The following is a 25956-nucleotide window of genomic DNA, read 5'->3' on the forward strand; positions in this document are numbered from 1 at the left end:
TCCCTATAAACTGCCAGTCCATTCCGGGAACATGAAATGTTATTGACGATTAACACCTACCGTTGGACAGGTGGATGTTAATGTAAAGTATGACTCAAATATCTTCAGTGGTTTTCAAGTTGTAAAAAATACGCTTTACACGCACCCGCTCTTGAGTTAAGTCCGGTGGGACTTGTACCGGAAAACGGTCCGTTAATGATATCTCCCTTATTAATCCTCGTAGTGAAATGATGCACATGAGGAAAAAGGCTTAGAAATTAATTTCCATTAAGGCAGGTAAATTTACATTAAATTTAGTTGTGTATATTTTGTGGGAATGCAAAATCACTGTTTCGGTTTCGTGTAATCCCCCAGTCAGTTCAGGTATTTAGAAACAATATTTGCCCTAAAACCTACCAAAGGACAGGTGGATTCTAAATATCAAGTTTGGTAGAAATATATCCGGTAGTTTCCAAGTTATAGACAAACAGACAAACAAACAGACAGACAGACACCAAAACTGAATATATGCAGATGGTCATTATTACACCTGAAACGGATAACTGTACGGAAATTTCGCCAAAATTGTCAATGTACAGACACACTCTAGAAGTGCAGACCTTTATTTCGATAGTTACTGCTTTGAAACTATATGACGTATCTACAAACGGACTTCACCATTAGACGCCCCTTTCAGTGCTCTACATAGTTGGCCCTATGACATCTTCTCGTATCTTCTATATTTATGGGTTAGATTGAGTTAGAGTCATTGAATGGGGTGACATTTTGTACAGTTTTCACATACTACTTTATATTTTTGATATTCATGTAACAGCTAGAATCATAAAATTTGGCTACAACATGGCCAATGGTCATGTCAATGTGCGTGCTGAATGTCATGATTCTACCTTTCCTATAAGTGTGCCAAATGATAACATATACGTGTAAAAGTACAAAATCAACTTGAAATCGAGAAATACAGCTGTATTTAACGTATTACGGATAGAAATACGACGAAAAATCATAGGACAAAATTTGTAGATCTCTCCTAAATGAAACGCCATTTGCTTTCTGACTTGTGACACGACTTACTGATTAGCCACCAATTACCCCGAAACGAAGGTCTGCACCGTCGTTAAAATTGCATCCATATTTCGGAATTTTCCTGGGCCAAAAGTTATACATTTGCATAGCTTAGAATATTTCCTCAAAGAAAAGAGTGTCCAGCATTCGAGATTAGCACTCGCATACATACGTGGTAATTAAGGAAGAAAATAATACAGTTTAGTAAGTTGAAATTAATAGAAAATGGATTATAACTGAGGACATCCGGATGACGACAAATATGTAAATACCAAGTGAATGTATTGGAAAATCAAATGCTCCTCAATAAATTATGCCGGTGTGAGTTATGGATATAAGAAAGCGGTAATCGGAGAGAAATTTAGGCGTAGGGATTCTTAGATAATCAGATAAGAAGATGAATATTGGTAGTTGCTTTACGGCGCACCGACACAGATAGGTCTTATGGCGACGATGGGACAGGGAAGGGCTAGGAGTGGGAAGGATGAGGCCGTGGCCATAATTAAGGTAAGCCCCAGCATTTGCCTGGTGTGAAAATGGGAAACCACGGATAACCATTTTCAGGGCTGCCGACAGTGGGGTTCGAACCTACTATCTCCCGAATATTGGATACTGGCCGCACTTTAGCGACTGCAGCTATCGAGCTCGGTAAGATGAATATTTGTGTTATTACTTAAGCTATTCGAGGACGGTTATAACCTCCAATGATATTCCGCCAATATCCCGCAGATAGGCCGATTGACGACTCTTTTGCTTTCAACCCAAGGAACAACCACGAATTTAAAGGAATGATGAGGAAAATGGCAATACGTTACTTCCCTGCTGGCAAGCAGTCAGAGACGTTGCCATGGTAACCTGTAGGTTCGTTGTCGGTCTGTCGGTCACTCAATGCAGAGCATGGTACCAGCAGAAAATAGTAAATTTCTCCGTCATTTGAAGAGTAAGGTAAATTATGAACATAACGAAAGTTGTTTATAATGAAGAGACCTTTCACATACGGTCCACATAGTTGACAGAAAATCAATAGTATAAGAGAAAATGGAGGAAAACCGTTGTGGTTTTCATATAAAACCCCTGTCTTTTCAAAGATTTTAAAATGATATGCATATCAAAACCTTCCCCGGGATGAGTATACTCTAAATATGAAGTTTGGTTGAAATCTATCCAGCCGTTTCGACGTGATCGTGGGACAGACAAACAGACAAACAAACAGACAAAGACACGAAAAGTAAAAACCACGGATTCGGTCTTGAGTTGACCTAAAACGGATAGATATTTGAAAATTTGGCAAAACAAAAGGAATTACAGACAGCGGACCCTCTACAACTTTATTTATAAGATAATTTCGCTGCTGTAGAATCCTGGATATGACGTTGCCATAGTTACGGCAGTTCATTACTTTATCCGATTCCTAGAGCAGGGGTAGTGTGGTGCCAATATCTCCGTAACGGTTGGTTTTAGGGCCTTAAAACATGGTTTTCGGGCCCATAGGGCTTACCAAGTTTTGTTCTTTGCATCAAGAGGATTAAATGGAGCTTTGTCTCCTCCTTATACGACAAATTCGATATTTTGCTTCTATTAGCCTATTATTTTTATATTCTCCCCCCCCCCCCGTACCCCCTACCTCGAATTTTGAAAATAAAATACAGCCCATGTTATTCACTCGCAATATAGCTTTCTATAGGTGAAGACATTTTTTAAATCGGTTCAGTAGTTTTTGAGCCTATTCGTTACAAACAAACGAATTTTTTCTCTTTATAATATTAGTATAGATAAATAAATACAAATGTGAAAATGATTTCCCTGAGCTTAGTCGCAGTTACGCTTCGGTATTCATAAGATTAGTTACGTAAATGGTTCACTTTCGGCGAAAGGCAGTTTTCCGTTCTAAAATGTTATTTAATATAGGGAATTCCTCTGTTCAGGAATTTATTTCCCATCTTTACAGTTTTCCAATAAACAGGAGGGATTTACGCAAGTTTTACTGTACTTATCACATTTTGTTGAACTCAAACCTAAGTCCCTGAATTAATGTGTAATATATAGAGAAAACATCTAAAATTAAGACACAATTTAAACTTGTAGAGAAGAAAACGTGACTTCGTACGTTTTTGTGAATCAGTCAAATGAAACTCGTTCGCTAAATCATCAGGCGAAGATCAGTATCAGTTACACGAAATGAGATCTGTACTTCTCGAGACGCACGAATATCACATGAAGTAAATATAATGAAGTGTAAATAATAGTGTCACACCGAAACTGAAATGTGAGTACTTGGTTGAATGCTTTCACAAAGCTAATGATCTCGCCAACGGTATTGCTTTCAAAGAGCAGAAAATGGAGTCAGAGCTGAGAGTGGAGGTGCGCAACGAGATGTGCCTGAGTGAACAAAGAATGTCGCTGTATTTCACAACTCACCCGCCTTAATAAATAATAATTATATTTATTTACGTCGCACCGAGACGAAGATGCGTTAAAAAGGGTTGGAGCAGATACGAAGTGACGTACCGACCACTGGATTTCCAACCCACCATCTCCCGAATGCAAGCTCTTCCCGTGCAGCCATTTCTGGGTAGTAAGAAATCTTCAGAGTAATTAGGTAAAATATTATTTCTCTCTTATTTCATTTTCGTTATCTGTTCTTTGTTTTTTCCTGGATGTGATAGAGCTTTATTGTTGGTAAGAAATTCGTGCTGACAACCGCTGATTTTAAGAAGACCTACAACTCGGTTGATACAACCACCTTAACCAAAATTCAGAAAGAATTGCTTTTGGACAGCGAAATAAGAGGGATTATTCAAATGACTCCTGTGGATACCACATCCAAAGTGAAATTTAGATGACAATTCTCAGAGAGTGGAGGTACGCAAGGAGATGTGCCCGAGTGAGTAAAGAATGTGGCTGTAAGTGTGTCATTTGCAGATGATCTTGCCATTTTCTTTATTCCACTTACACAGCTACAGAAGAATTCAAGACCGGTCTGGAGGAAACGGAGCGCATCACAAACATCCAGCCGGAGTGATGGTGATGACTCCAGTCATTTCGAGGATCAACAAGATGGAAATGGCATGCCAAGTGTACCGGCACTCCTGCCTAATGCAATCTCGAGTCATCCTGTGGTACAATATACCAGCACTCCTGTCATTCTTAACTTTTTGCCAGTACCGGGAATCGAACCCGGGGCCCCGACGACGGCAGCTAATAACAATAACCGTTACGCGTGACTAACAGGGGCCCCAGAAGCGTGAATTGGGGACCACGTTCCTTTTAGCTGAGTCCTGGCATTTCTTCCACTTACTTGCGCCACGCTCCTCACTTTCATGTAACTTATTCGACCTTCCTTGGTGAACTCTCGCTCTTTTCTGACCCTGGCGGTACTATGTCTGGAGGCTTAGGGAGTCGTTCTTTTTCACTCCCATCGTGGCCTTTGTCTTTCTTTCACCGATACATTCATTTTTATATGCTAAAGACAATGAGTTGGAATATAACACAATATCTGAAGTACTTCTTTGATTATTGTTTATATGAAGGAGCTATACCAAATGAATGGAGAGGTGCTATAGTAGCCCCTGTGTATAGACATAAAGCTGAAAATTACAGGCCAGTCCGTTTGGTATGAATTGCATGTAAGCTCTGGGAAAGCACTCTTTCTTATTATATTAGAATTGTTTGTGAAATTAATAACTGGTTCGATAGAAGCCATTTCGGGTTCAGGAAAGGTCACTGCACTGAAGCTCAACTTGTAGGATTCCAGCAAGATATAGCAGATATGGACTGTATCGCGATTGACCTGTCTAAGGCATTTGATAGGGTAGATCATGGGAGACTACTGGCAAAAATGAGGGCTATTGGACTAGACAAAGAGAGTGATGAATGGGTGGCTGTATTTCTAGAAAACAGAACTCAGAGAATTACGGTAGGGGAAGCTTTACCTGTCCCTGTAATAATTAAGAGGGGAATTCCTCACGGCAGTATTATTGGACCTTTACGTTACTTTAGCCAACGGCCGTAGCCGTGTTGAAACACCGGATCCCGTGAGATCTCCGAAGTTAAGCAACATTGGGCGTGGTCATGATTTGGATGGGTTGCCACGCTCTGTTGGTGGGGGTAAGGGAATGGAGGAGCGGAAAGGAACTGGCCACCCTACAGTACGTAAACTCCGGCTCAGGCACACCTCTGCGGAGGTTTGGAGCTGCCTTCGGGCAGAACACACCCTTATCTTACTTATGTTTTCTTATGTATATAAACTAGCAAATGTACCCGTGTTTCGCTACGGTATTCTACATTGTACACGGATATCGAAGAAAATTACTGTTCACGTAGTGAATTTTTTTTTTAGATTGCATGTCGCTTAGCGTTATCCAAGAAACAGCAGGGCGAGGTCCCCATACGTTGTTTCCAATGTAAAGTGCGAGTTGCTAAGTTGTGATGATAATGGCGGGCTCACTTGACTACCTCCATTCATAATCCAGCTGGGAAGTTTTCAGTGTAATATAAGACCGCCTTGTCTACTGTGCGATCAAAATCGATTTGGGGAGTTTTCGTTACAATGGCAGGCCACCTTGCCTAATTCCAGGGCAATTTTGTAGAAAAGTGCATGCTCCTCTGCCTTCTGCCAATCAAGTCGGGAAGGGAATTATTCAATACTATGATAGGCCCTGCTTCCTAATGCCAGTTACACAGATGTTGGAGAAGGACCCCATTCCTACTGCCAGTCAAAGTCGATGTAGGGAGTATTGATTATGATAGCAGACACCCTCCTGCTGGCAGTCACTATCGATTAATAGAGTAGTAATTATAAATGCAGACACACCCCTTCTAGATAGCTACAAATCGACTTCAGTGAATATATATATATATATATATATATATATGCATATATCGACATACGAAAGTATATGTATGTTTATAAATTGCAGACCTTCTTTCCCATTTGCAGATTAACTGCTGCTAAACGTTACGATATATAGACAAACGGATTGCACCATAAACGCCTCTTTTAGCGGCTTAATGGTTGATCCTAAGACATATTCTCGTATCACCTATATTTATGGGTTAGACTGAGTTAGAATCCTTGAATAGGGCGAAATTTGGGTAAGGTTTATACACACTGCGTTACTTTTCAGATACTTGTGCGACAGCGAGAAAGATACAATTCGGCTCACATATGGCTACTGGGAGGGCCAATATTCGTGCCGAATTTGATGATTCCGTCTTTCCTATAAGTGTTTCAAACTATGAATTATACGTGTAAAAACAGAAATATTTACGTACAATCGAGATACACAGCCAAATCTAACGCAAAACGTTATAGGTCAAAAGTTGTAGATCACTCCAAATTGAACAAAGATTGTCCCATCCGTTTTGTGATACGAGTTACCGTTTAGCCACGAGATGCATCAAAAGAAGGTCTGCACCGTCATTCAAATTGCCTCCAATTTCGATATTTTCCGGGGATAAAAGGTGAAAATTTTACATCTTTGAATTTTTCCGTCGGTACAGGCTAAAACCTATAATTTCACCACATTTCAACTGTCTAGCTCCTCAGGCAGATTGTGCCGCCATCTTGATTTTGGGGAGACTGGTAAAAATGAAGACTTTCAGGCAAGGAAAGCTAATATATATATGCAGATGTTTATTATTACATCTGAAAGGGATAACTGTACGAAAAATTCGCCAAAATAGTCAATGTACAGAAACACTATTTTACGATTTTATTTATATAGATAAGTGCCATAATAAAAATACTTCAACCCCTACTTCACTTCTTTTGAAGACCACCTTAAGTGGATTTTGAAAACAAAAAAACTACGTGTTCCTTTTTTAATGAAGATTCCAAATATCAATTTTGACATCTGTAACATCCTCAGTTTTTTGAGATATCAGTATCCTAATAAAAATAATTCAACCCCATTCTCAGACCTTTTCACTCCCACATAAGTGGTTTTCCAGGAAACAAAATGTAAGTGTTTATTTATTTTTAAAAAAGATTAATAATACCAATGTTCACGTCTGTAACATGTTACGTTTTTGAAATATATTGTAGACATGCTCATTTTAAAAATTCACTCCCTTTTTTCACGTCCCCTTAAGTGGATTTTCTGAAACCAAATTATGCGTGTTGCTTTAATTTTACATACGATTACAAATACCAATAATCACGTCTACAGAATGTCACTCTTTCAGATATACCATTTAAAAATTCACTCCCTTTAATCTCTCCTGTTCATTCCCCGTTAAACAGATTTTCTGAAAACAGAAAATACGTGCTTCTTCATTCTTAAAAGTGATTCCAAATAACAATTTCCATATCTGTAACATCTTCAGTTTTTGAGATATAAGTATCCTCATAAAAGGTATTCAACCCCTGTTGCGCCATTTTTCAAACCCTCTTAAGGGAATTTTACGAGAAAAAAAAAACTTGTTTCTTTATTTTTAAAGTAGATTCCAAATAACAAATTTTACGTCTGTAGACTGTTAAGTTTTTGAGATATAGATGTACTCATTAAACAGTTCACGCCCCTTTTCATCCCCTTAGCGACGGAATATACAAGCATCCTCCGTTAATGAGGACCTACACTGTACATTGTACACGAATATCGAAGTAAATTACTGTACACGCCGTGAATAAGATTTTTTAAATTTCATGTGCCTTAGCGTCAATCAAGAAACAGCGTGGGGAGGTCTCCATACGTTATTTCAAATGTAAAATGTGAGTTGCGGAGTTGTGATGATAACGAGAGGCTCACTTGCCTACTGCCATTTGCAGTCGAGTTGAGAAATTTTCATTATAATAGAAGGCACCTTGTCTATTGTGCTGTCACAATCGATTTTGGAGTTTTCTTTACAATGGCACTCCCACTTTCCTACTTAAACACACAACCACGTAGGGGAGTTTTGAAGAAAATTGCATGCTCCCTTGCTTTCTGCCAGTCAAACAGGAAGGGAATTATTCATTAAAATATTAGGCCCTCCTTACTAATACCGGTTACACAGGAGTTGGGGAAGGACCCCATTCCTACTGCCAGTCAAAGTCGATGTGGGGAGTATTGATTACAATAGCAGACGCCCTCCTTCTGACAGCCACTACCGATTTGTGTAAATTATAATGACGGACACACCCCTTTAAGATCGCTAACAACCGACTTCAATGAATATATACACTGCTGCTAAACAAACGGTTTGCACATTATGACTCCTCATTTAGTGGTCTAACTGGTTCATTCCGTAAGATTTTCTCGCACATCCTATATTTATAGGTTAGAATGTGTCAGAAAATTTGAATAGGGAGAAATTTGGTAACGTTTTCACACACTGCATTACTTTTCGGATACCGTACTTATGTGACAGCTAGGCTCACATATGGCTGCTGGAAGGGCCAATGTTTGTGCGATTTCGATGATCATGTATTTCCTTTAAGTGTGTCAAACTATGAAATATACGTGTAAAAACTTCAACATGTATGTATAATCGAGAAACACAGCCAAATCTGACGCATAAACCATAGAGTTAATATAAAAAGTCATAGGACGAAAGTTGTAGAACTGTTCATGATGATATTCGGATATTCCCCTCGGATAGATTTGTGGAGACAGCAAAAATTTACGTGGCCATTACATTGTAGACGTTCTACCTGCCTTAAAAACACACTCAGAAAGACGACGATGAATAGACAAGGTAGCCAGTAAAGCCGCAGTATATATACCCTCAGGGAAGGTTTGAGAGGATTCTGGACTAATCCGGACACATCCTCTCATTTTTATCGGCTGAACCCCAAAGTTACACACAAAACTAAACAAGAAGCATGTGATTGGCCGAAAATTAATTACAGAAAATTTTAATTGGCCAGATTCGAAACTAGCGGAATGAGACAGTGGTGTTGCAAACCTAGAAATACATAAAAAAACAAATGAATTTGAGAAAAGTTATAAAACCAAATTTCCTTCAATAACAACTTCCTTTACCTTGCACCAGAGTGCATGATCATAGTTTTTTTGTAGTGACATCTACGGAAATATATCCCAAATACTTGATGTACACAAAACAAAACCAAGAGAAATCCACTCAGTTTACTGTAGGAAACTTCACAATAACACAATTACTTACTATTTCATTAGTGACATCTTCTGATTAAAGTCTCAACTTCCTGTAGTAGCAATTTCACATCTTGATCGATAGAGGAGTTCATTAAGGCGCTTATTTTAAATGTGTGGAGTTGAGGCGTACCTCCCGGTACAGATCCTTCCTTGGGGTGACGCAGAAGTAATTTGAGAAAACATTTCCAGTTCAAAAAAATTGTTTATTAGTTCCATCTCCGAAAGTAGGTTTGTAGAAAATTTTGACCAACATAAATTTTGAAGCCTTATTGCGATTGCAGGTGTGACGGCAAACCTTGCCACCGCTGCCGATACCCAGATGAGGTCGCCCGGACCCCCCAAGTGCCCTCAGATACACCTCTCCCGCTACTATGAGAGGGGTGGTCGGAACTCGGAAGGCGACCCATAGCTTATGCTGCTAGGACATTATCGGCAAAACGGGCCAAATATTCCATCTATGAACTTGAAGGTTTGGCAGTTTTATTTGCACTAGAGAAGTTCCAAATCTATCTGGAACATATCAAGTTCGACCTAGAAACAGATAACCAAGCCTTAAGTTGGGTATTAGCTAGGCCGCGTCGTACTGGTCGTATCGCCCGCTGGGCCGTTAGGATTTCTGCCTTCCAATTTGATGTGAGGCATATTCGAGGGTCTGAAAATGTCGTTACGGATGGACTAAGCCGCTTGTTTTCTCATGACCTGGAGACCACCGAACAGGAAGATAGTTCTTCCCTTACCACGCCCATACCTTCGGACGTTCACGCCATTCTAACTGATGCCCCCATGATATTTCGGGATATTGAAAAATACCGAAGTGAAGATCCAGTGCTGGCTCCTATTATGAAAACCCTTGCTCCTGGGGAACATGTCGTCCCTTATGTATTGAGAAACGGGTTTTTTTGTTGCTCGTCGAGGTGATCAAAAAGTGAAAGTAGTGGATCCAGCTGTGCTTGTGCCTATGATCTTCAAGTACTATAATGAGACCCCACTAGGGGGGAGAGGGCATTTAGGCATCATCAAAACTCGGGAAAAGATCCGAGAGACGTTCATTTGGAAAGGTATGGACGGCGAAATTCGGGAATTAATAAAGGCTCGTAAATCTTTCTCGCTTACTAAGCCCACCTTGTCCACTAAGCTAGGTCTATTGTCATCTGATCAAGCGTCGCGCCCCATGGAATGCCTATATATAGACTACGTCGGACCTTCCCCCTATCGAAGGGGAACGCCAATAAATTCATTCTGGTATGTGTAGATGGTTTCACTAGATTCTCCTGGTTATTTTCGACTAAGCTGGCAACCGCTCAGGCTACTATTTCTTGTTTGAATTCTATTTTTGCTTGTTTTGGCCCTTGTCAATATATAGTTTCTGATAATGCTAAGGCATTCACATTCAACGTATTCCGTAAATTCTGTTTTGATCTGTTTATATCACATGTAACTACTTCGGCTTATTATCTTCAACCATCTCTGGCTGAGCAGGTCAATCGTAACCTTAGATCTACTCTAATTGCGTTTCATCATGAAGATCATTCCAGGTGGGATACGTCCCTGCAGTGATTGGCCTTTTCTTTAAATTCGGAGGTTCATGAGTCCCATAAATTCACACAGCATCTCTTATGTTTAAATTTGTTCCTAACACGATGCTCTCTAACCTTTGATCACTTAATGATATATTACCAGAGACAATAGATCCCGATAACATTAGAGATCTATGGAAGAAGGCTAAAGTCGATCTTGAAGCTTCCCATGAAAAGGTTAGGGAAAGATATGATCGTGGACGGAGGCCCACCAATTATAAGTTGGATATCAAGTCATGGTTAGAAATTTTATTCCTGCGGGCAAGTTTTCCCCCAGATTCCATGGGCCGTGCGTTATTTTAGATTTTTTTTGACAGAAGTTACATTATAGGTCAGTAATCCAGTCACAGAGAGGATCTTTAGGGTTCACCTCTCTCAAGTGAAACCTGTGTAATTTAATGCATGTTTACTTTAGCCATTTAAATTTGGCAGGAATCGAAGGTTATGTTGTTTTTAAGTAGGTTAACAATAGATTTAAGGCTATCTGACCTGTTTGGTATATTACCTGTTATGTACGTCTTCCCCTCTGTTTTTCCTGCTGTCAATTCCTTGTGTCCATTACCAAGACCCCGTCTTCTGCATCTCCGCACTTTCGACACACACTCATCTCCTACGCCGCCCGCCCCTCTGCCTCACCAATAAAGATCGTACTCTCAAAACTTCATCAACACATCGCTCTCGCCCAGTTATTATTATTTCAGTATCCCATCAGCCGTCGGCGACCGTGCTGTAACACCTGGCGAGAAATACCAAAGTGGAGAATGGGCCCATTTCGCTCTAGTCCTGTGTCCTGCTGGACGGCGCGGCGGGGTAAGGACTGAAGTGCGGTATCTACACCGCCAATCCATCTGGGCACTGATCATGTACATCTGATTTGCGGCGACCATCACCACGACCACCCCTCCCATAGCAGCGGGAGAGGTGTGTCTGAGGGTACTTGGGGGGTGCGGGCGACCTCACCTGGGTATCGGCAACAGCGGTAAGTCTTACCGTCAAACCTAATCATCATGTAATTAACTTCTGCAATCACAAGAAGGCTTCAACATTTATGTTAGTCAAAATTTTCTACAAACCTATTTTCGGCAAAAACTTATAAAAAATTTCTTTGAACTGGAAATGTTTTCTCAAATTACTTCTGCGTCACCCCAAGGAAGGATCTGTACCGGGAGGTACGCCTCAACTCCACACATTTAAAATAAGCGCCTTAATGAACTCCTCTATCGATCAAGATGTGAAATTTCTACTACAGGAAGTTGAGACTTTAATCAGAAGATGTCACTAATGAAATAGTAAGTAATTGTGTTATTGTGAAATTTCCTAAACTGATTGGATTTCTCTTGGTTTTGTTTTGCCGTACATAAAGTAGTTGGGACATTTTTCCACAGATTTCACTACCAAAAATCTATGATCATCCACTCTGGTGCAAGGTAAAGGAAGTTGTTATTGAAAGAAATTTGGTGTTTATAGGTTTTCTCAACTTTCATTTGTTTTTTATGTATTTCTAGGTTTGCAACACTACTGTCTCATTCAGCCAGTTTTGAATCTGGCCAAAGAAATTTTTTTTCCGTCAATCACAGGCTTCTTGTTCGGTTTTGTGTGTAAGTTTGGGGTTCAGCCAATAATGAGAGGATGAGTCCTGAATCGTCCTGAATCCTCTCAAAATTTCCCTGAGGGTATATAAACTGCGGGTTTACTGGCTACCTTGTCTATTCATCGTCGTCTTTCTGGGTGTGTATGTTAAGGCAGGAGGCACGGCGCTTCTTTCTTCGGCAGGCAGAACATCTACAAGATAATGGCCTCCAAAATTCTATCATTCTTGCTGTCTCCGCACATCTATCCGAGGGGAAGGTCGGAATCTTTAACTGTGTAACAAACCCTTCTAAAATGCAAATCTTCTTTTGGATAATGTAAAATTTCATAAGGTCTTTAACTGTAAATCGGGGATGGAGAGTGAGTTACCCTCTCGAGCTCCCCTTCATCTTGGTTTGAGGTGACTACGAGTTCGTAACTGTTTTCTTTCCTGTAATGTATTAAAGTTGTTTCCATGCGAGCCACCTCAGTAGCTTGGGACTAGCCCCAGTTTCATCGGTCGAGAGCCTGGGAGCGCAGTGTACGCTTCCTTTCAGTTTGTGTTCGGGCCATTCATTTAACCTGTTCTTTTTCGTTAAGGCCCAGTAGGTTGGGTACTAGATACCCCTGTGTAAAACTGCTTCCTTCGGTAAATCGTGCCTTGTGAGGCCAGAGAGTGTAAGATTTTGATGTAATGTTTCCTTGAGTGGGCTGTAAGAAATTGAGAGCATGGAAGCTCTTTTCAAAGTTTTCTTATAGTGTGAGGAGCGCCTCTGGAAAGTTTAATGTTGTAAATTTTCGGAGAAAATGCTCGTAAATTGGGATATTTCAGTCCTTGTCTGAACATTGCGATTTTACAACCTTGTAAACTGGATCCTGTATCTCTGAATTTGTAAACTAAGGGCTTGAAGTCCCAAATCAGTAAATATTCTCTAATCTTGGATTGTCCAAGACTGGTTTCAAGATTGCTAATTGTACCTGTCATGTTGTTATTTGTTAATTTTGATATTCTGAAAGAAATATAACCTTTTAGAGTTTTAATTCAATTCTTGATATTTTAGTTAGACCCATTCCACCCAGCACCTTCTTTCACCTCTTTCTGCTCCACGGATATCTCCGTAACACGAACTATGCGTGTTTCTTTACTTTTACAGGTGATTCCAAGTACCAATTTTCACGTCTGCAGAATGTTACTTTATCAGATATATGTTCTTGATACACTCGTTTAAAAAATCACCTCCTTAATCACTCCTGTTCATCCCCCGTTAAGTGGTTTTCAAAAAACAAAAAATCGTGTTTCTTTATTTTTAAATGAGAATCCAAATACAAATTTTCAGTCTATCCTCAGAAAAGGTATTCAACACCTTTTTCACCATTTTCGCCCCACTTAGCGGAAATTACCCAAAACAAAAAATTTGTGTTTCTTATTTTTAAAATAGATTCCAAATACCAAATTTGTCGTCTGCAAACTGTTAAGTTTTTGAGATATGCATGTACTCTTTTTAATAGTTCATGCCCCTTTTAATTCGCTTAGGGACGGAATACCCTCCCTTAGTGAGCGTGTTTGGCAGAGAAGTGCAATCAGAGATAAGGCTTTTTGCGGATGATGTTACTCTGCATAGAGCAATGAAGACCTCGACAATGCTATGATGACAAACAGGGTTAAAAGTCAGGTTGTGAGTTTCTCAAAGAGGAAAAGTCCTCTCAGGTTTAATTACTGTGTTGATGGGGTGAAAATTCCTTATGGATATCACTGTATGTAAAAATAAAAAAAACCCATGGCGCAACAGTCCCGACGGGCCTTGACCTACAAATCGACTGCTGCTCAGCCCGATGGCCTGTAGATTACGAGCTGTCATGTGGTCAGCACGACGAATCCTCTCGGCCGTTATTCTTGGCTTTCTTCACCGGGGTCGCCATTTCACCGTCAAATGGCTCCTCAATAGTAATCACGTAGGCTGAGTGGACCTCGAACCAGCCCTCAGATCCAGGTAAAATTCCCTAATCTCACTGGGAATTGAACTCGGGGCCTTAGGGTAAGAGGCGGGCACGCTGTCCCTACAATGCAATCATTGTAAGTACCTAGGTGTTAACATAAGGAAAGATCTTCATTGGGGGCAATCACATAAATGGGATCTCTGCACATAGTTATGAATTATGAGGGTATTTAGGAGTTGTAGTAAGGATATAAAGGAGGGGACATGTAAGTCTCTGGTAAGACTCCAACTAGAATATGAAGTCAAAAGGCGCGCGCGCGTGTGTGGTGTGTGCATCTTGAACTGAAATGCGTGAGAATATTCTAAACATGAAAGGTGACTCTCAACTCGTAGTCAGCTGGAAACTGGAACTGGTGGTGACTGAAACTGCAATACTGCTGCTTCCCATCACAGGTATCAAAAAGGGTAAGTTTTGATAATTACAAATTTCCCATTATATATATATTTTTTTTTTTGCTAGGGGCTTTACGTCGCACCGACACAGATAGGTCTTATAGCGGCGATGGGATAGGAAAGGCCTAGGAGTTGGAAGGAAGCGGCCGTGGCCTTAATTAAGTTACAGCCCCAGCATTTGCCTGGTGTGAAAATGGGAAACCACCGAAAACCATCTTCAGGGCTGCCGATAGTGGGATTCGAACCTACTATCTCCCGGATGCAAGCTCACAGCCGCGCGCCTCTACGCGCACGGCCAACTCGCCCGGTAATTTCCCATTATAAATGTGTATTGTTTTTATAAGTATAATTTTCTTTCTATACTGCCTTCACGAATAATCCTGCTCCTTCGTAGAAAAAAGTACTTCTTACATACATTTTTAGGGGGAAATTTAGTAGGACATATTTTTGCCCGGCGGCAACCCTGCACGTGGTCGGCCGCTCCTCCATTACCGAGTACAACTAATGTCTGTACGTTGTACTTGAACCTCTACACTGCTGTACACTCGGGGATTTTCTCCGCTGCACGGAAATCCACAGAACTGTGGATATGATTTCGCTCTTCGTCTTCCAACCCCCCAACAACAATATTCATGGTCGGTTTTTCCGTAAACGGAGAAACTGTATGAGTGCCCTCTATTAATATTGGATATTATTGATGGGACGTGATATTAGTCGTATGCTAAAACAGGACTACCAGGCGAGTTAGCCGTGCGGTTAGAAGCGCAGCTGTGAGCTTGCATCCGGGAGATAGTGGGTTCGAACCCCACTGTCGGCAGCGCTGAAAATGGTTTTCCGTGGTTTCCCATTTTCACACCAGGAAAATGCTGAGGCTATATCTTAATTAAGGCCACGGCCGCTTACTTCCCACTCCTATGCCTTTCCTGTCCCATTGTCGCCATAAGACCTATATGTTTCGGTACGAAGTAAAGCACACAGCAGAACTAAGTAAATAAATAAATAAACAAATAAATAAATAAATGTGGCTACGATCACGTAAAACTAGAGGCTCGGTGTGGTGGACCGAGGACACAGTACGTGTGTTACAGGTACAGCCACGTTCCGTTGAGCCAAGACACAGATGACGTCAGAGCGGTGGTGCTGATGGGAATACAAATTTCCTCTCTGCTATCCGATCAGGGAAATTACATAACGCGTTCCGGCCTGGAGAACAATAAGGTAATGTGAGGAGATGACGCGCAAGTCTCGAGATGGGGTGAGGGAGATAATTGGTTTATTGCATCGCAGTCAGAAACCCTTCGCCGTCACATGTGAGGCAGCTTGTGGACCGCTCCAGTGGGAAAGGATATTGCGGTACAACACTGGAGCTCTTAATTTGGACTGTATACGTGACGACGGGACCCTTAGCTGAGTCCTCACACGACGACAACGGTATTAGGTCTACAAGGTCTTTCATTTTCACGCCCCGTCGTCTTGGGCGATACCTTCAGTTTTCGAATTGTCAGACCCTTTCAGGTATTTCGCTCTGATTAGTGTTAATACGGGATGGTTGCCCAGTTGTACTTCTTCTTAAAACAACACTCACCGACTAACTAAACAACTGCTAGATGGCGATAGTGTGCTCTAACAATGAATAACGGTTCCAAAACGAATTTTATTCCGTACTACGACGATTTGCCTTCTTTTCACACTAAAAACTCTACTGACAATTTTCACTTCAGCAGTTAATTTTCGTACACTTTTATTCAAAAAGTGTCTCTCATTGGTCGAACACTGTTTCGTTTACAACAGCTTATCTGATTGGCTGAAATTTCCACTCCAGTATTGATTTTCTGACTTCCCTGATGGACTTTATTTCGTGGCTCGCCACGTGTCCAAATTATTTGTAACGAAATATTTCATTTCGAATGAAATGGGATGAATCTTCGTAGCGAGTTTTGCGATCGGATGCCCTTCCTGACGTCAATCCCACCAGAGGACTTAATGAGATGAAATAAAGGATGTGATTTATGATACCAGAAAGGGAGAAGATGAAACATAAACTACTCCTATCGAAGAGCATCAAGGGGTCTGCTCATCCGTCGAACGAATCACCATAACAGTTTCAACATTGCGTACAGGTTTGGTGTTGATTCCAGATTTTTGACCTCTCCTAGCCTGGTGGCCAACATTCGCCTATCAATGGTGTCACACAATCATGATCACCAAACCAAACAAAACCACATGACGCAACAACCCCGAAGGGCCGTGGCCTACCAAGCGATCGCTGCACAGCCCGAAGACCTGCAGATTACGAGGTGTCGTGTGGTCAGCACGACGAATACTCTCGGCCGTTATTCTTGGCTTTCTAGACCGGGGCCGCCATCTCACCGTCAGATTGCTCTTCATTGTAATCAAGTAGGCTGCGTGGACCTCGAACCAGCCCTTATATCCAGGTAAAAATCCCTGACCTGGCCAGGAATCGAACTCGGGGCCTCTGGGGAAGAGGCAGGCACGTGGGGCCGACTCATGGTCACCAGGCAGACTATTTAATTTAAAATAAGTACCTTCACTAAAATATGAAATATGTTGCTGCAGTTTGCATCTCACTTGTAAGGTAAAACATCACTTAACCCCAGCTTTACTTAAATTACTATGTTTAATTAGAAGAGAAAATGCAATCCGTTTATTTATATTACGTGGCTTTTCCAGTAAAGAAATATTTGTTTATCCTTTTCAGAAATCTAGTAAGACGGTGTTGTGATTCAGTACACGGAGGAATTGGAGTTCATCGACGGCCTGACGGTTTCTAAGCAAAAGCAAGATTTACAGTATTTGATATAAAACTAAAAGGTACTTAAAGCCAAAACTTGATGTCCGTATTTTCAGCAATATGTGAAGTGGTGGCGAGAAACTCATAATATATTTCTTCCCAGCCAGCGCCCCTAAATTATTTAAAAGACAATAGAAGACTGGACATCAATAACGGGCTAAGTGCCAAAACAATTAAAAAATGTTTAGACCAAAAAAAGTGAGCTCTGTGCCATTGCCAACAACATACAAAACGCGCTATCTGCCATGACCATGATTGTAGTGCATACAAGGCCCGAGATATGGCATGAGAGGTATGTGCCGGGCCGCTGGTGAAGCTATTACGGGCTATGTGCCACCGAGCTTTAATTGTTGATTCTGAGCGTCATGACAACAACATCGCTGTGAATTTTAACCTAATTCTTTTGAGAAAAGCCTGTTGAGAGTTTTAATTTGTGATAGTACATTTTAAGAACGATGGAATTAAACAGTGACACAAGCAAAATAGAAAGAAGGGAGAATCAATGTTTTATTGCCCTCAGCTTTCATGCTACAATCTGTGCCTCCATGTTGGTGACAACAACAAGGGGCTCGTCGTACTTGAGTGGTCGAGGCGGTAATGAAAGTGCTCCATGTCTGTTTAAAGCACTCGGTAGTTCTGAATTTATGACGAAACGAAAACTTAATGTCTAGTCTGATACCTGCAATGGCCAGAACAAGAACAAAATAATGATGTTTCTTTGGATTTACGTGACAATTACTGGCAAGTATGATGAGATAAACCATTCTGGCCATTCAGTTTTATCTTGTGACAGAGATTTTGCAAAGATCGAGAAACGTAAAAGGGTTGAAAATTGTCAAGTTCCTGACCTGGTCAAACTTATGGTGAATGCAACACCGAACAATCCATTTACGGTTACTATGCTTCAACCTGATGACTTCTTTGATTTTAACTTTTTGGCACTTAGCCCATTATTGATGTCCAGTCTTCAATATTAAAACATCGGTAACTTTTCCAGATGCAGAGCATTGTTACTGTTCGAATAGGAAGTACAAGTGAGCAGAGGGAAGTGCAAGAATGGAATTACTGGAAGGACGTGTCTCCCTAACAACACGAGGGAGGGATGAAAGTGAGGAGCCTGGCAAAAGTAAGAGGATGCAATTGCACACTCAGGCAGTGGGACCGTGGTCGCCAAGGCAAGAGTTACCGTGGGTGTTATTCTACGCCCCGACCCATAGGGGGATATGGGGGTATCGATCAAATAAAGGCCAGTATGTGTACCTCGGACTATAAAGACGAGTCCAGTGGTACTTGAAGGTGCTGAAATACGTCAGCCTCGTGTCGGTAGATTTACTGGCACGTTAAAGAACTCTGTGGGCAACATCCCGGCAGCTCGGCGTCTTGAAAATCGTAAAAGTTGTTAATGACACGTAAAAACAATAACATTATTATTATTATTATTATTATTATTATTATTATTATTATTATTATTATTATTATTATTATTATTATTATTACCTCTAGGAAAATATCGTACAATGAACATCCCCTTCATTACAGAAACGTTACATGTAATTGTCAGTCGTTGTCGTTTCTGTGGAGAATAAACAAAAGAAGGCTCCAACAGGTAGAACTTGTCTTTTGTTTGTAGCAGTGCTGTCAACTACAAATGATGTACGGATCGATTATTACACTCGAGCTTTTAAGCATTCGCAGGTAACTTGGTGAAAGAAGGGACTTCTATTTTGAGCTAATTTGGAGAGCCTCATCATTACATGGCCACTCGTACCGCCAGTGAAATGTGACGAGGGCCTGGCGTACGGTACGAACTAAGGTAAATATTCGAATGTAATCAGGAACTGATCATTGGAATAAATCGCCTGCAGCATTCTTTACCTTCTGCCTGTCACAAGTGGCAACTAAAAGGGGTAGGTTGGCGACCACGAGTTCTTTAGCTGAGTCCTGGCATTGCTTCTGCTTCTGCCAGACTCCTCAGTCTTGTCCAACTACTCATCCCCTTGTAGTCGTATCCTCTGCCTGTCATGCACAAGACTAACAGAGTGGGTTAGCCACCATGGGGCCTTTAGCTTTATCTCCCCTATCCGACCTCCATGGTGAACACTTGTTCTTTTCCGGACCCGACGCTCTTTGCCTTTCTAATGTTATTTGTTTTACATCCCAGTAACTAGTTTTACTGTTTTCAGAGAAGCAGAGGGGTCAGAATTTAGGCCCGCAGTGCCAGTAAATGTACCGACACGAGGCTGACGTATTTCAGCACCTTCAAATACCACCGGACTGAGTCAAGTTGGGCTCAATCTCGGCCCCTCACCCTTCTTCTTTCACCTTTCGAAGCGTCGGACACATTCCACTTCCCCCGGTCGGTGACACTCACGGTAACACTGTCATAAGGGGCAACTAGAAGGGCCTCTTAACTGGGGAGCGTGGGTTGTCAAACACAAGGCCCTTACTTGTGCCAGGCTCCTAACTTTCATCTATCTTATCCGACCTCTCTTGGACAACTGTTGTTCTTTTCCTACCCCTACCCCCTTAGGTTCCTAACGCCTAGGGAGTCCTTCATTTTCACGCCCTTCCTGCCACTTGTGTTTCTTTCGCCGATACCTATATCTTTGGGTGTCGGGCCCCTCCTATTGGGGTCCAACCCCACTATCGGCAGCCCTGAAGATGGTTTTCAGTGGTTTCCCGTTTTCACACCAGGCAAATGCCGGGGATGTACCCTAATTAAGGCCACAGCCGCCTCCTTCCCACTGCCCCACCGTCGCCATGAGACCTATCTGTGTCGGTGCGACGTGAAGCAAATTGTAAAAAGATAAGGAATCATCATCACTTATCTATAGAACTGCTTATTAGGCATGTGTATCAAAGTGGCAGTAGCTACTTCAAATTGCCTTCATTGGGCACATTAATACTTGCAGCCGGCCATTAGGTTCACAGGTGAACTTTTGCTGCGATTAGCACGTGAAACATGTTTCACTCATCGGAAGGGGATCTAGAAAGAAAGAGAAAGGAAAATGAATTGTTCTCTCATGAATTCCTAATAATTATTATGAAAAATGAATAGGAAATGTGCTGTTAATAAAATATTGCTCTCATTTAGTAAATATTGTAGTTGTTTAGTTGTTTATTCTGAGCTCAAGTTGGCGGGTATTCATCAGCCCCGTGTTGGTAGATTTAGTAACAGGTAGAATAAATCCAGCGGGACAATATTCCGGCACTTTCGCGTCTCTGAAAACCTTAAATGTAGTTTGTGGGACGTTAAATCCATTCTGTTTATTGTCGCGCATGTGATCCAAACTCTGGGTGGCTCCGAGTGTGGACTCAGCCTGTATCGAACCCGCATTGCGCGCTGAGCCCGAGGCAGCCACAGTCTCTGCCTTTGTAACTTTGTGTTCGCCCGCACTCACTGTAACAACAGACTTCTTGCCTAGGGCTACTTCCTAACTCCTCTCGCAAGTGAATTTCTACTTAATGGAAGTACTCCATAGACGAGTGGTACATATCGCCTCATCACCTAACTCTAATTCTACAAGAGAAGCAAAAACTGATTTTTGTTCAGATTTCAAAAGTCTCTCTCAATAGATTCATTGGTAATTATGTTACATAACATCCTAGAAATATTAACGCTTTCGCAGTTTACAAAATATGTCCTTAATACGCCTCTTTCGCGATTAAGAAATGACTTTATATTTGTGTTCAGAGACTCTCGAGCAGATAAGTGAAACTCATTATGTGTAAAGCGCCAGTTCGACTGATAAATTCGCCTCCAAGGGCCTCACAGCGAAATAACAAGACTAAATACTAGGGTTTTTCTTTCTTCTTTTCAGGAAATTTTGTATATAAAATGTATTAAAAATAAATAATATACTTCACTCAATGTGCAATAAAAACACAATTATCATTATTAAAATTTTATTAGTCCGCCTCTCTGGTGTAGTGGTTAGTGTGGTTAGCTGCAACCCCGAAGCCCCGGGTTCAATTCCCAGGTCTGCCACGAATTTGAAACGTGGTACGACGGCTGGAACGGGTCCACTCAGCCTCCCGAGGTCAACTGAGTACAGGAGGGTTCGATTCACACCTCAACCATCACCAAGTGTTTTTCCTCTCCTCCAGTCAAATGCAGGCATGGTACCTAACTTCTTCTGTCTTCCTTGTCTATCCCTTCCCATGTTCCCATTCCCCCCAGAAAGCCCCTTTTCGGCATAGTAGGTGGGGTCACCTTGGTGTGGTACTGGTCCTTCACCTCAATTGTATTCCCCACCCAAAGTCTCACGCTCCAGGACACTGCCCTTGAGGCGGAAGAGCCCGAGTGGAAAACCAACCCTGGATGGAAAACGCATTAAGAACATTGCATTAACTGATGCACCGGGCGAGTTGGACGTGCGGTTAGGCGCGCTGTTGTGAGCTTGCATCCGAGAGATAGTGGGTTAGAGCCCCACTGTCGGCAGCCCTAAAATGGTATTCCGTGGTTTACCATTTTCACACAAGGCAAATGCTGAGACTTTACCATAATGAAGGCCACTGTCACTTCCTTCCCACTCCTAAGCATAAAACGTCTCATTAAACCCGTGGTGTCGGTGCGACGTAAAACAAGAGTCTGAAGAATATTTACTTGTTGTTTATAATCTAGAGTTTCTATGTCAGCCACTGCCAGTATTCTCGCTGCGAACAGGCAGGCACTCTGCAGCTCCCAGCCACAGGAGTTTATGGCAGAAAGGGTTCCGGAAAGCGCTAAAAGAAAATTTACAAATCAAATTTAGGAAAACTAAAGAATTCAGATGTCTTTGCTGGCAGGACCTAGTGTTTACAGTGCACTATGTCTTCTGGTGTAGGCTAGAGCAATGTTGTTACTGTCATAGATCTGTCTCTGTCTCATCCTTGGCTTTGACAATATGAAAGTGACTGAGGTATGAGTGATGCTAGTAATGCCATTCCTTACGCAGCCAGTCCCTGCTATGAATGGTGTGAAAATGTTACTCATAGGGTCGGTTGGTGCATGCATTTCAGTGGGCTTGGGAGACTGATATGTAATAGCAACTCTGGCTCGGTGAGGAAAGCAACGGGAAACTACCTCACTCCTCATTTCCCTAGTACGCCTCTTCAGTGATGCCTAGGCCATCTATGACAGCTGATGGCAGAACTGTTGAGGATCTCACCAGTGGTATCGCTGACGGACTGAACATACATAAAGAATTCAGAAGAAGCTGAATAACGAGAGAGGCATGGAATCGAGGAGAGCGCAAACAACCATAGTGTGCTGATCTTAGGTGGAGGATGAAGCGAGATGAAATTACAAGGCATGTTTTACGGTCGGATGTCCTTCCTGACAGCCACTCATTTGAAGAGCTAATGAATATGAATTAAACTGGGTAAGAAGATCGAAGAAAACAGCTGTGGCGTATGAACAGCCATTGCCTAGAAGTGCAAATAGGAAACCACAAAAATCAGAACACCATTCTCAGGACAAATCGACAGTGGGATTCGAACCCACACGTCTTCCAAATGCAAAGGTTGGCTCCATGGACGGAGCTACTCCATTTGATGATAATAATAAAATACATTTTCTGGAACTAGAGATAAGCTACCGTCGGTATCCCTGATCACTGTGGGTAGCGGCGGTACACCTGCCTGTCGTAAGAGGAGACTAAAAGGGATCAAGGAAAGACGTGGGTTGGCGACGACGGGGCCCTTAGCTGGGTCGTGGCACTCCTCCCTTGATCAACTCTTGTTCTTTTCCGTCCCAGTTAATATTAGGTTTCCGAGGCCTATGGAGTCCCTCATTCTTACACCCTCCATGGTCACTGTGTTCCTTTCGCAGCTAACTTCGAAATGTCGGATCTCTTCAATTTTTTCCCTCCTATTAATGTTAACAAACAATTGTACTTCCACTGAACACTGCGACTGGACACCTCTCCTACCGTGTCGACCAGCGTTCTGATAGTGAACGGGACTCGAACTGGCTTCATGCTTTAACGATAATGGCCACCTGTTAATCATGAATAAACAAATCAAATGAAATCAGGTCCTTACCTGTTGGCGTAGTCCTAGCTCACAAACAAGTCACACTTCACACTAACGGATCACTTGTTGGTCCAGCCGGGGACCAGGCACTCGCACGGCGTACTACAAGCAGCTGTGCTGCGGAGCGACGTCCCGCGTCGAGGCGCCGAGCCGTGCGCATGCGCCGCCCGACCAGTCTCCCACCTGGGACCTACGACCACCTGCACGCCTTACAGTTCTCTTTCCCTCATGCCATTTTCCCTATTATTATTATTATTATTATTATTATTATTATTATTATTATTATTATTATTATTATTATTATTATTATTATTATTATTATTATTATTATTATTATTCATACACTTCTCCACGGGTAGTAACAGAACACGGGATGCACCAAGTGCCTTACAATAAGTACAGGTATATACAAAACGCTAGATCACGGGATCTTCATTCTTGCGAGAGCAACACTCGCACCCTAACAGGAGGACAGAATGTTGCATAATTTTGTAGATGTTCGGTGGAAGACCCAGTTCTTGCAGATTCTTGTGAAGTGTGTGTGGAATATGGCCGTTGACTGACAGAATCACAGGGACGATCCGTACCAGTTTCATCTTCCAGATCCTCTTGATCTCTTCTGCAAGTTCTTTGTACTTGTATTTTTTTCACGGTACTTCCTGTCAATGTTGGTGTCATTGGGGATTACGATTTCAATAATGAAAGTCGTCCCAGTTTTCTTGTTTACCAGTATGATGTCTTGTCTGTTATGGTTGACTGTTTTGTCTGTCACTACAGCAGTGTCCCAATAAAGCTTAATCGGCTCGTTCTCCAGGTGTGGTGTTGGATGGTACTTGTAATAAGGGATACGCTCCTGAGTTAATTGGTTTTCCTGAGCAAGTGCCTGGTGTATGATTCCCGAGACATGATTGTGTCGTCTCGTGTATTCTACGGGGGCAAGTACTGGGCAGCCCGCAGTGATATGGTCGATGGTCTGCAGATGAACGGAGCATCGTCTGCATTTGTCGGAGAGTACGTTGGTGTCTTTGATGGTGTACTTTTTGTAATTGTTTGTAGCTATTACTTGGTCTTATATAGTAACTGCAAATCCCTCTGTCCCCCCAAATAAGCGCCCACTTTGTAACCACATGCATGACGCATTCTTGTCTATGCTCTGTCCGTTTAGATTGCTGTAGTATTTTCCGTATAGGGTCTTCTCTCCCCAGGTAGTCTGACTCGTTGGCTGAACGATCAGCGTACTGGCCTTCGGTTCAGAGGGTCCCGGGTTTGATTCCCGGCCGGGTCGGGGATTTTAACCTTAATTGGTGGATTCCAATGGCACGGGGGCTGGGTGTATGTCTTGTCTTCATCATCATTTCATCCTCATCACGACGCGCAGGTCGCCTACGGGAGTCAAATAGAAAGACGTGCACCTGGCGAGCCAAACCCGTCCTGGGATATCCCGGCACTAAAAGCCATACGACATTTCATTTCATTTCTCCCCAGGTCCTTTCTTTCTACTGCAGGGATACTTGACGATTTGTATGAGGATCAGAGGCATTGTATAGATACAGTACAGTGTACTTGTCAGCAAGTGCTACAGCTTTATGGAGAAAGCTGTTTTCTAGCTTTTTATGGAAGTATCTTATTAGGTTCTTTATCATGATTCAGGAGCATGACTTAAAGATCCAGTACTCCTCAGCCTCCCGATTTTCGTGGAAGAGTGACCCTTTCGATGCATGAATTTGGATTATGTAATCTATAGATGGTGAGCAAAGTTCTCGTTATTTTACGTATGCTGTCTATTTCTTTAGCAGCCCATTTCAGAAATCCGAATGAATAAACAAGAGTTGGAATAGTGTACGTGTTTATACTTTAATTTTGTTCTTGGCATTTAGTTAGCTACGCAAAATATGATGCAACCCCGATGTATATTTGTCAATGAGTTTCTGTTCGACTTTCTTGTGCTCCAGAGTTGTATTCTGAGCAAATCCCAGGTACTTGTAGGTCTCTGCTTGTGTCCTTTCCTCAATTAAAGATCCGGTATGAAGCTCATATGGTTGGGAGTTTGCGTACCGACAACGTACAATTGTTATCAGGTTACACTTCTTTACGCCCAACGTCATTTCCACATCAAATGAGTAGGAGTCTATTGTGGACATACACTTTCAGATCATCCATATAAAACGAAGGGGATATTCTGTGGTTCCTGTTGTTATATTTAATATCAAATCCAAACCAGTAGCTTTTGGAAGATTGGATAGGAGATTCATTGCAAGGCAAAACTACTTTCTTCTATGGTATCAAAACTCATTTCTGCAAAAGAATTGTTCTTTTGCTCTTCATTAGTTTTGTTTGTATTGTGGACTGTGTTGGTGCACCAAATATGTTTCCATGTCCTGCACACTTGGAAGTTCTTCTGCCATAGTTTGCCGGTTTTGCTGGAGCGCTCTGTA

General features: G+C 41.9%; 1 protein-coding gene across 1 annotated transcript in view; it reads right to left on the reverse strand.

Annotated features, from left to right (window-relative positions):
* Positions 1-23621, reverse strand: part of LOC136874265 (GTP-binding protein Rhes) — a 708531-nt gene extending 684910 nt beyond the window's left edge. Inside the window, exon 1 of the mRNA XM_068227714.1 lies at positions 23531-23621. The gene's annotated coding sequence lies outside the window, so the exon portion shown is untranslated. The remainder of the gene's footprint in view (positions 1-23530) is intronic.
* Between the last annotated feature and the right edge of the window lie 2335 nt (positions 23622-25956).

Source organism: Anabrus simplex, chromosome 5 (genome assembly GCF_040414725.1).
Source record: "Anabrus simplex isolate iqAnaSimp1 chromosome 5, ASM4041472v1, whole genome shotgun sequence".
NCBI lineage: Eukaryota > Metazoa > Arthropoda > Insecta > Orthoptera > Tettigoniidae > Anabrus > Anabrus simplex.